A 10786-nucleotide genomic window follows, 5' to 3' on the forward strand; every position below is an offset into this window, starting at 1 on the left:
GCCCATCCCAGCCTTGTGCAGATCAACAATCTTGTCCCTGATGTCCGTAGAAAGCTCTTTGGTCTTGCCCATGGTGGTGATGTTGGATGCTGGTTGTTTGGGTGTTGACAGGTGTCTTTTATACAGGTAACGAGGTGAGGCAGGTGTATTTGATGTAGATAATTGGTTGGGATTGGGGCTGTGTCTTAAAGAAAGACTAACTGGCTTGTAGGAGCCAGAATACTTGCTGTTTGGTAGGGGGTCATATACTTGTTTTTCCTCATCAGATGGTCATCAATTTTTATAAATTCATATGATGTGATTTTCTGGAATTTTCTTTGGGATTCTGTCTTTCACTGTTAGAATGTGCATATGATTAAAATTATAGATCGTTGCATTCTTTGTAAGTGGGCAAACCTGCAAAATCAGCAAGGGGTCAAATACTTATTTCCCCCACTGTAGATAGTCCAGGGAGCAGACAGGGAGAGGGCCAGGGAGGTCAGGACCAAAGTTCAGGAAGTCGTCCCGGAGGACGACCCAACAGGCCGGGCAGATCGGTGGGGAAACAGAGTTCAAGGAGGTCGTCTCGTAATACGACCCAGGAGGCAGAGTTCAGGGGGTCGGCCCGAAGGCAGGGGAGAGAAACTGGTTGGTTGGGGAGGGTAACAGCCAGGGTCTCGACCAGACGGGCCGCACGGGTCTGGAGGCCGGCGGCAAGCGCGGAACCCACTGGAGGCCAGCGCAGGAGGCATGGGACGAGCAGCTGGGCTGAGGACCACAGACTGAGCTGCTGGGTTGGGGACCACGGACTGAGCTGCTGGGCTGGGGACCACGGACTCAAGGAGCTGGTGTGGGCCGGATGAGGGACCAGGGACCACCGACGAGAGACCAGGGACAGGAGTCGATCAGACCACCGGCGGAGCTGGTACCGGTTGGACCACCGACGGGGCACGGGGAACAGGAGTGGGCTGGACCACCAACGGAGCTGGTGCTGGTCGGACCACCGATGAGGGACCGGGGACAGGAATCGATCGGATCACCGATGGAGGGCCAAGGAGCTGGTCCTGATGTCCAGAGCCATGGTGACCAGGTCGCCTCAGATGACCACCACGGCCTCCCGGGAAGATGGCGAGGCGACTTCCCACAAAAGAGGGCAGGTCGTCGGGGGTTGGAGTGGGCCAAGACGGGCCGGCTGGGTTGTGGGCTGGTGTTTTTGCTCCTCGACGGTGGGATCCACGTCGCCCTCCAGCTGGCCTTACTGGAGGTGGATCAGACGTGGAACCGGGGGGGAAACTCCAGCCTGCAGGCTAGTAGGCCGGGAAACAGGATGGGGACCAGCAGTTTTAGCAGGCCGGGGAACGGGCTGGTCGCTAGCCACTGGAGCGCTAGCTGGCTGACTGCTAGCAGGCCAGGAATCCGAGGAGCTCCGTTGGTGGTCCAGCAGAAAAAATACAACTCATAACACTTACACACACCAATACCAACAAGACCTCCAAATTAAACCACAAATTGGTCCACACCCTTCGTATTTTTAATCCTGAGCCCTATTTTCACATATGTTGGTGTGGAAATCACTAGCAGGTTCAACAGGTTTTTGAACCAAAACAAAATGGAAGAGCAAAAGACTTTAGAACTTCTAAATTCCAGTACCTGAATACGTTGTCCAATACTTTGGTTTCTGACATGTGGACCTGACTTAACCTAAATAAATAATTAGTCCCAGCAAATAAACTCACCAGCTAAATATGGAAAGTAAAATTTCCTTTAGTAAGTTTGTGTCTAGAACAGCGAGGATTAGCAGAAATTAGGCTGACAGCAAATTAAAAGTGCTAGCTTGGTTTTGACAAGAACAGAGCTTCATTACCACATTTTAACAGCACAGCCAAAATATATCTGATATATGATTTTTCCCTGCAATAGGTTCAGTCTACACCAGGCTGAAACTGGACCCCCTGCCTTCCTGCTACACTGACTATAGCTGCAACCTTTTTAAAGCATTTATCACAAAATTTCCAACCTCAGTGGCCTTTTTTATTTCTACAATAACATGGCAGCGAGTACCTAATGAAATGTCTTGTGTACAATTTAAAATCCTCTTTTCTTGCCAGAGGATGAAAGTTAATGCTCATAGAGAGGAGAGGAAACCGTGGAACAAAAGGCTCGAGCAAAGACTTCAAAGCTGTGCATGTGTGTGTTTTAGTGGCAACACTTCATCTGAATAAAGATCTCAATCAGCAGGGGGGGGGGGTCCTATGATGAAGAGCTTTTAATCATCTCTGCTGTGACACGATCTTCCAGCAGTCAGAGGCTGTCAGCAGTCAAACGTCTACAGGAACAGATTCACCTGCAGGCTGAAAGACAGTGGGAAAAGATTACCTGCTGTATTTTGGTCATGGACGGCCAAGGCTCCTTGATGCATGTGGTGAGTGAATGCTGGCCCGTGTGGTCTGATCCAACAGACGAACTACTGTAGGTCAAACTGCTGAAGAAAGTGATACTGATTCTGATAGAAAAGGTGTCACACAGAGCATCATAGTTTGTTGCGTTTGGGGTTGTGAAGCCGCAGACCAGTCAGGGTGCCCATGGTCTGGACACACAGGAAACAGGAAAGCTGCAGCAGAACGGATAAATAATGAGCTGAAAGTCAGTTTAAAGCTTCATAAAGGAAAGAAGCTGCAGATTCAGCTGATTGTATGTTGGGTGTCTCTGGTACTGATGATCATACAGAGAATGGTCATTTCATTACTGTAGCCGCTTCATAAACTGACAGCAACTCATGCTGCACCTTAAGCCTAGTTCACACTACATGTTTTTAAGCCTGATTTGTCGTGAGCTCAGCGACCGTCGGGCTGTGATCGGGGGTAAATCAGCGATTGATCGGCAGTCACCAGCCGTTATGTGTGAACTACTCAACGCCGCATCAAAACGGCTCCCCGGCACATTGCTGACGCCAGAAGAGTCGGCCGACATCCACATCCAGCCAATGAGAGCAGGCAGCTGGCAGAGCAGGCAGCTACTTCAAGGATCATTGTCCCTGAGCAATTTGTAGTACAGACAACAGTCAACCCAATACTATAACTATAACTATAAAGCCCAAAGGCAGCAGGGACAAATGAATTACATGTTGGCGTGCGGTATCTACGGCTCGAAGGAAGCAACTTAAACTTCTCCTCTAATCACAGAGGGAGGTTAGAATCAGCCAGGATTGAATGGGCCTTCTTCAAAGTCCGAACCTCATAAGTGCAGGAGGTTCTCCAAACTTGTGCCTGCAATTTTCCCGCACACTTTGATGATGCTTTGCAATCTATTTTTGTTCTGTACAGGTTGAGTGACCTCTACCAACAGACCAACGAGAAAGTTACAACAGATTCGATGAAACAAGAATAAAACATTTTCAAAAAAACCTCCAAAGCTTATGAAAAAAATGGATACACTGGTGAGCTTTCTTACACACAGCATCCACATGAGGTTCGAACGTCAGCTTATCATCAATAGTAATGCCGAAATATTTACACTGCTGAACACTAAAGTCCACTACCATCTCTTTAGTGTTATTCGCATTAATGTCCAAGAAGGACAATTTACACCACTCTAAAAATTCCGTAACCACAGGGCCATAATTGGGATTGCTCACTATCACTCAGGCCTCACACACTGGCTTTGACACTCGCTGGTGTACAGCACATACAGAAGAGGTGAAAGGACACAACCCTGGGGCGATCCGGTGGAGATAAAAGGACGTCTGATAGTGTTGGACTTGATCATATTGTGAACGCCACAATGACTTCAAGATCATGTCACAGGATGACAAGTTGTGTAGTGTGCAGCACGGCGATCTGCCGGCGCTGAAAGTCATGAGGTCTGCACAGGCCTTTACAGAACCTGATGCATTTGTCCTCTCTGGTGCCAGAAAGAGCTCACAAAGAAATAACTGATCACGAGCATCATTAATCGAGACTGCAGCTGGACCTCGTATGTCATTAAGTCTCAAATAGATAGAAATAGACCAAAAAAGTGCATTAGGATGGGTCTGTGTAGTTACTACATTTCACTCACTTCTTGCAGTGCAATCATCAGATGGGTGGACGTTCTGATGGCAGTTTTTATGTATATTTTTTATACTTATTTGAGCAGTCGGGGTAATTATGTATCTAATTTCCATAAACACAAAGTCAACAGCATTGTCAACCTGTTGTCTTCTGCTGCGCCACAAAAACACCCACTCAAGTAATCAACCGATCATTACAGCCGGCCTGCGTGACTCTACACAACAGAACCTGTAATCAGAGCGAGCACTGCAGTCCGACACAGACGGAGGTTAATGACATAATTTAAAGAATGAAGTCCATCCCCACACTGCAGGCCATTCTTATCAAACACCAGGAAACAAAAATAAAAAAATAAAATAAAGAAAGAAATGTGTTTTGTTCCTCATCACTGGTCATGTACTGTTGTCAACTGCACAAGTACTTCAAGTTAGCGTACTTAAATTCCAATGTAAGGAAAAGTTGGACATCTTGGGAAAAATACTTTTTTGTTTTCTGACTGAGTTAGATTAGAAGATTGATATCACTCTCGTCTCTGTCTGTTACAGCTACAGCCAGGAGCCGGTTAGCTTAGCTTAGCATAAAATCTGGAAACGGGGAAAACTGCTAGCACTAAAGCTAGCTTCTCTTGTCTTCAATGAAAAAACCCTCAGATCAAATGACACCTGTCAGGCTCGTTGCATTGGCTCCAGGTCTGTTTTAGTACTTAGATCTTATTGATTACTTTTAAGGCTCTCCATGACCTGGCTCCAGATTATATTTTGGATCTTTTAACTCCTTATAAGCCTTTGCATAGCCTGAGATCTTTGGGCTCTTCCTGAGTCCAGGCTGAAACTAAAGGGGACAGAGCTTTTGCTGTCAGGACACAGAGGCTCTGGAACGACCTGCCCAAACAAATTAGGCTCTCAGTGTCTCCTCTACAAACGCACATTTATCAGAAAGAAATATCCTGATTTTATCTGAGCTGCCTGTTATGTTACTGTTTTTATTCTCTCTTAATTTTGTATTTTTATCCTGCGTATGTTTTATTTTGTTATTTCTTTTTACTTTGCCCCTCGTGTATTTTATCATTTACTGTGGTGTTTTGCCATCTCCTTCTCTCTGTGTGTCTCTAGTGAAGCTCTTTGTACTTTGTTTTGATAAGTGCTCTATAAATAAAGTATTATTATTATTATAAATCACACTAATTAACACTAATGTTTGTAGCTTGTCTCATTAATCCATCGAAAACCGAAGTGTGAAAATGACAATTTGCCATTTTATGTGCCGTATTATTTCTTGGCTTTGAGCAGTTGTCGGGCAACCTGCTGAGACTCCAGGAAGTTATTGGTCGTGTAATAGTCCATAATGCCAATATGGACTATTCGCCTTATTTTTATTTATTTATTTGCGAAGATGTGAGAACCAGTTAGAGAGCTGAGTTCAGACTCCCAACTACACAAGGTCAAACTTGTGGATGAATGAAAAAATAAGAAACCACAGAAACAATGGTGTTCTCTGTATTTATTTTCTTTCTTCCTTTGTCATTTAAATAATATATGGATGGAGTGTTCAGTTCAAATCACACAACACAACAGCAATTCCTCATTGTGTCAAAGTCTTATATACAGAAACAAAGAAAGAAGAAGAGTCCCTGTCCAACCCTGAAGCAGCCAGTACTTCAATGAAGGGGATTACAGTATAACCAAATAAATACGCAGAAACACAAATGCAGTCAACATTTCTTGTAGCTTTCGACATCCAAAGGAGGAGAAAGACTCTGAGGGGGATCAAGTTCATTTAAACCTTGGGACTTCTACATTAAGAGGTCCCAAGATGAACCTGCTGTCGAGGCTGTCAGACGGTCTGAACTGGTTTTCCAGCCCTTCTGGTTTTGGGCTTGATATGAAGAAATAGATGAGACTCGTAAACATCAGCCTGCCCCTCAAATGTCCATTCCACCCCCCCATTTGGTAACATAACAAAGCATGCTTCACTTAATCAGGACAGACCCCACAGACCTTTACCAACTTTGTGATGACAGTGAGAAAGCGTGTGCACAGTCGAGTGAGCTCATGCTACAGCAGTTTGCAAATAATCATCAGGGAGGAAAATGAGACGAGCTTCCTTCTCCTTATTTCTGAATCCAACGGAGCGAGAGACAACGTTAAGCGAAGTGAGCGCGGGAGACTGGGAAAGTTGAGCTCCACTAGAGGAACACTGAATAATTCATTTTGACCAACGTAGTTGGGATGTATCACCTCTGTTCAACATGACCACACATGAGCGTCACCATAGCTGACGCAGAACGAACACTTCAGGAGCCACTCATCAATACTCGCACAGATCCCTGCATCGATCAATATGCCCAAGTCCACAGGTGTGACAACTAATATTTTAGACTAATAAATGTGGGCCTGTTCAAAGCTGAGGGTAAACAGTGTAAGCCGTGCTAACTCTGCTGCCGAGGCCTGATGCCGGGAGGTGAGTCGGCCTGAACCTCCAACATGGCGGCACACTCCTCAAACTAAAGCCTGGCCTTGACATCTCTTCAGATTAAATTTCCTCATCCTCAGAGATTCGGTCACTGAGCCAAGAGTTACATTTGGTCTTTTGCTGATTTAATTAGATAAAGCTGATAAAATCTGCAAGCAATTCTTGACATAACATAACGAACATCTGCTGGATGTCCAGCAATGACCATCTGATAAACTCTTGACTGTCTGAGGTTAAGAAATAATGTCAAGGCGTCTGCAGAGAACACTAAATTAAATCAATGCTGCCGTGTTGCTCGCTAATAAACAACAATCATTGTTTGACAGCATGTTGTTTGTGTGTTTTCAGCACTTCAGTTTGTTTGATGAAATAATTCAACATGGAGGGAACAAATCTGTTCTTCATTCTCTGACATTCCTGTTTAAAGACAACGAAAAGGCCCTCATGCAAAACTATGTGTGTGTTTATGAATTGACCTTACACACACACACCTCCCCTGCATCTATACATCAGCATACACACACCTGGAGGTTGAACACACAGGTGCATGTTTGTTCATCCTCCTGCCCAAAGCTCAAAAGTGTTTACAGTTGAGTTTAATTAATTCAGAAGGAAACTCTGTATATGTGTGTGTGTGTGTGTGTGTGTGTGTGTGTGTGTGTGTAAGGTGCACTTTGTGTAAAAAACAGAGGGGTGAAGTGTGGATTGATTGCAAAATTTAACTAAGTTTTCTCCCACTGTTTATTATTAAAAAATAAACTGGCAATGTAACGTTACATCACGATGCGGAGTTGCAGTGAAAACGCAGAAGACAGATGCAAGCTGTGTTTAAGTCTGAGATGCAGTGAGTGGGTAAGGCGAGAGCGACTGATTTTAAAAGCCCTCACTTTCAGGAGTGTCATTGAGTGAAACCCTGTGGCTGTGTGTTCAGGCATGTTCACTGGTGTAACACAGACACTGGGCTGCTTGTCATCATAGAAGTAGACTGAGATTAGTGATGGTGAAAGTGACTCTTTTGACAGACTCGAATCTAACTAATCTTTTTTTGAGTCATTTCATTCATTTTAACAAGGCTGGTTATTGCGGCGCTGCAGCCCTCTAGTGGGCATGTAAAAAAACAGAGCAGTTCTCAAACAGGGAATGCTACCTGGTTTGCTTTAATTGACAAAGTCCATCCATCCATCGTCAACCGCTTATCCTGTGTACAGGGTCGCGGGGGACTGGATCTAATCCCGGCTGACATCAGGCCAAAGACGGGGTACACCCTGGACAGCTCCCCAATCCATCGCAGGGCCCCACAAAGACAAACAACCAGATACACTCACACCTAAAGACAATTTAGGGTCACCAATTAACCTAGGCCGCATGTCTTTGGATGGTGGGAGGAAGCCAGAGCACCCGGAGAGAACAGTAGCCTAACTTCCCTATCCATGAGTAAAATCTATATATTAACATCAGATTTGCTGGGAATATATAGAAGTAATAAGCTTGACAAACTAGATGAATACATATAAAAAAATTAAAAATTTAAATTCAACCAATTTAATAATAATCTGGATAGAAACAAACATGAGCACATCGCTCTTAAACATTGCCATGTTGTTCACCAGTCAAGGGCTGTGAAACAACAGCACGGCTCTGTTGATAAATAAAAAGGAAAAGTTACATTGCGTTCTCTGGCGGACCTGGATCAGCTGTTAGTTGAAAACACACCACAGGGCTGACGCTAGCGTTGCTATGGGGCTGTGTTTTAATGTTTTAATGACCGGGTCTGTTTGTTTTGGAGAGGAGACGACCTCGGAAGTAATTCGGCTCCCGGTAGAACCCTGTCAGGGCACTAAAGTTGAGCGGACCCAGAACAAGACTGCGTTCAAAAAGTCTTTTTTGCTTAGGAAGGTTCCTAACCGAGTGAAGTGACCCGGAAGTAATTCAGTGGCAGCCACGATAAGAGCTGTTCAAATTCTCTAAAAGCTAAGGAAAGGTGCTTCAATGCTTCCTTTCATATCTCCTTTAGCATAGGGTACACCTGACCATCCTTTATGAAAGGAAAGGAGAGAATGCCGTCCCACAATTCCTTGCGGCGGAAACATTTAAAGCGACGCACGTTCTCAAACTCAAATGATAAAATCCACTGACCACATTTAGCAAAATCCTTCCAGCACAGACGTACATTATGGTAGGCTATAAGACTCACACTTAGCCTACCTTCTTTCTTTTCGTTTGTTTTCTTTTGGCTTTGCTGTATGTTTTGTATTGTTGAAATAAGTGTTTTCTACAATAAATCTTTTTTTTTGAATCACCGACCATGAAGGATAAGGATTTTGATCACCATGTAAGTTACCATTGGCTAGTAGCCTAAGCCTTTTCTCTCTTATGCCATAACTTGCTAATATGCATATCTTAAACACATATCACAGAATTCCCCCTCGGGGATCAATAAAGTATTTCTGATTTCAATTCTGATTGTGAAACTGTCAACAATAACTAAGACCCATGCGAGCTGTTACTAGTGATCAAAGTGAGGATAATGCTGCAGCCTTCAGCAAATAAATTTTACTTCATTCACAGATGCTGACACCCTCGCCTTAATAAAGACAAAGATCAAGCTGGATAACCTCTTCAGTAGGCGTTTCCCACACACTGATTTATTTGTGGCGGCCTGCCACATTATCAAGGCTGATTTTTGTTAGGCAACTATTTAAAGTGGGTAAATTCGTATTTGATCGCAGAGCTCCGCGCAGCGCACAGCCTATATTCACTCAGCACCTCCTTTCTTTGTCATTCTGTGGTTTATACTGTGTTTACATACAATAAGTGGGATGTTGATTAATGTGGGCAGGAGGGTGAGTGTGAGCAAGCATTCTCAATGTGACAACCCTGTCCATTATTTGGTGACTGGTAGGCTACCCTATCTGCCTTTTTGCTATCTTGGTTATGAAGTAGGCCTAATATTTCACTGTGGTGTCCACCTTCAGATGGCTTGCATTAAAACAACACAGGGCACAGTGTCATCTTCAGAACATTGTAGTTTCATCACGGCAGGTCACGTCAGTAACATCCACCGTTGCTTAGAAAAGAGCAGTCGGATTCTCTTAGACCCGCCGTCCTCTTTTCATAAATCCTTATGGATTATCCTTCACATCTTTCCTTGACCTCATGATGTTTTCCATCGAGGTCAAGGAAAAGTAGTTAGGAAAGGAGATTTGTTTGACTTTTCGGATGCAGCCCAACTCTCATCAGCTGTTAGCTGTAAACACTAGCAGGTCTAAAGTTAGGGTACAGCTGTGTTATATCGCACAAAATCACTGCGCTGTAATAACGTTATGCTTTATTAAATGTCACATAATTAACAAAATTGATATGTCAGTCCAGTGACTCTTACCTGACAACTGACTTGCCTCTCATTCTCCGCCTGCCGAATGAACAAAAGACTCATGTGAGCGAATAGTTCATCCCTGCTCCACAGTAGGAGCTGTCACATGACAAATAAACGACTCAAAATCAGTTTCCTGTGCTGACAGAGCCCATGCAGCTGCCGTGTGACGAGTGAATGTAAGAGTCCAATTACGTATGCATGAAAATGAACGAATTACTCCCTTATACTACCCGTTCCTCCTGAATCATATACAAGATTAGGTCAAAGGAACGAAACGGAGCAAATGTCTCGCTATTATTCCCAACTTGTAACCAGTCAGATACAGCAATACAACAGAGTGGTGATTACATACAGACAGGCAGCACCAACAGAGCCAAAGAAAAAAAAAAATTATTTTGTTTCTAATAGTTAGACTTTTATAATTAAAGAAGCTCATGGAGCGGTTACTACTGAGAGGTATGGGAATACCTGGCTCAATAGAGCTTTAAGGATCTCATAGCATTTCCTCTCGTGCCCACTCTCAGGAGGAAAAACAGAATAGAAAGCAACAGTATGCTGCTCCTTTACTTTTTAGAAATGCTAGTAGCGTAGCTCTAAGGAAAACCACGACTGTCTGTTGGTCCAACACTTTCCTCCAGACTGAAACATCTTATCAGCTGTTGGATGGATTGTGATGAAACGTGGTTCAGACCTTCATGTTCCACTCACGATGAACTGTGATAACTTTGGTGATCCTCTGACCTTTCATCTAGTGCCATCATCAGGTCAACACGTTAATGTGTTAAACATCAGCATGTTAGCATAGTTGTAAAGCGCATTATGACCCCACAGAGCTGCTAGCATGGCTGAAGACTCTTAGCAGACAACAGGGGGCAGTTTGGTGGAGGCATGTTAAGCCAGCAAGTCATGA

This window comes from Micropterus dolomieu, linkage group LG07, assembly GCF_021292245.1.
Source record: "Micropterus dolomieu isolate WLL.071019.BEF.003 ecotype Adirondacks linkage group LG07, ASM2129224v1, whole genome shotgun sequence".
Classification (NCBI taxonomy): Eukaryota; Metazoa; Chordata; class Actinopteri; order Centrarchiformes; family Centrarchidae; genus Micropterus; species Micropterus dolomieu.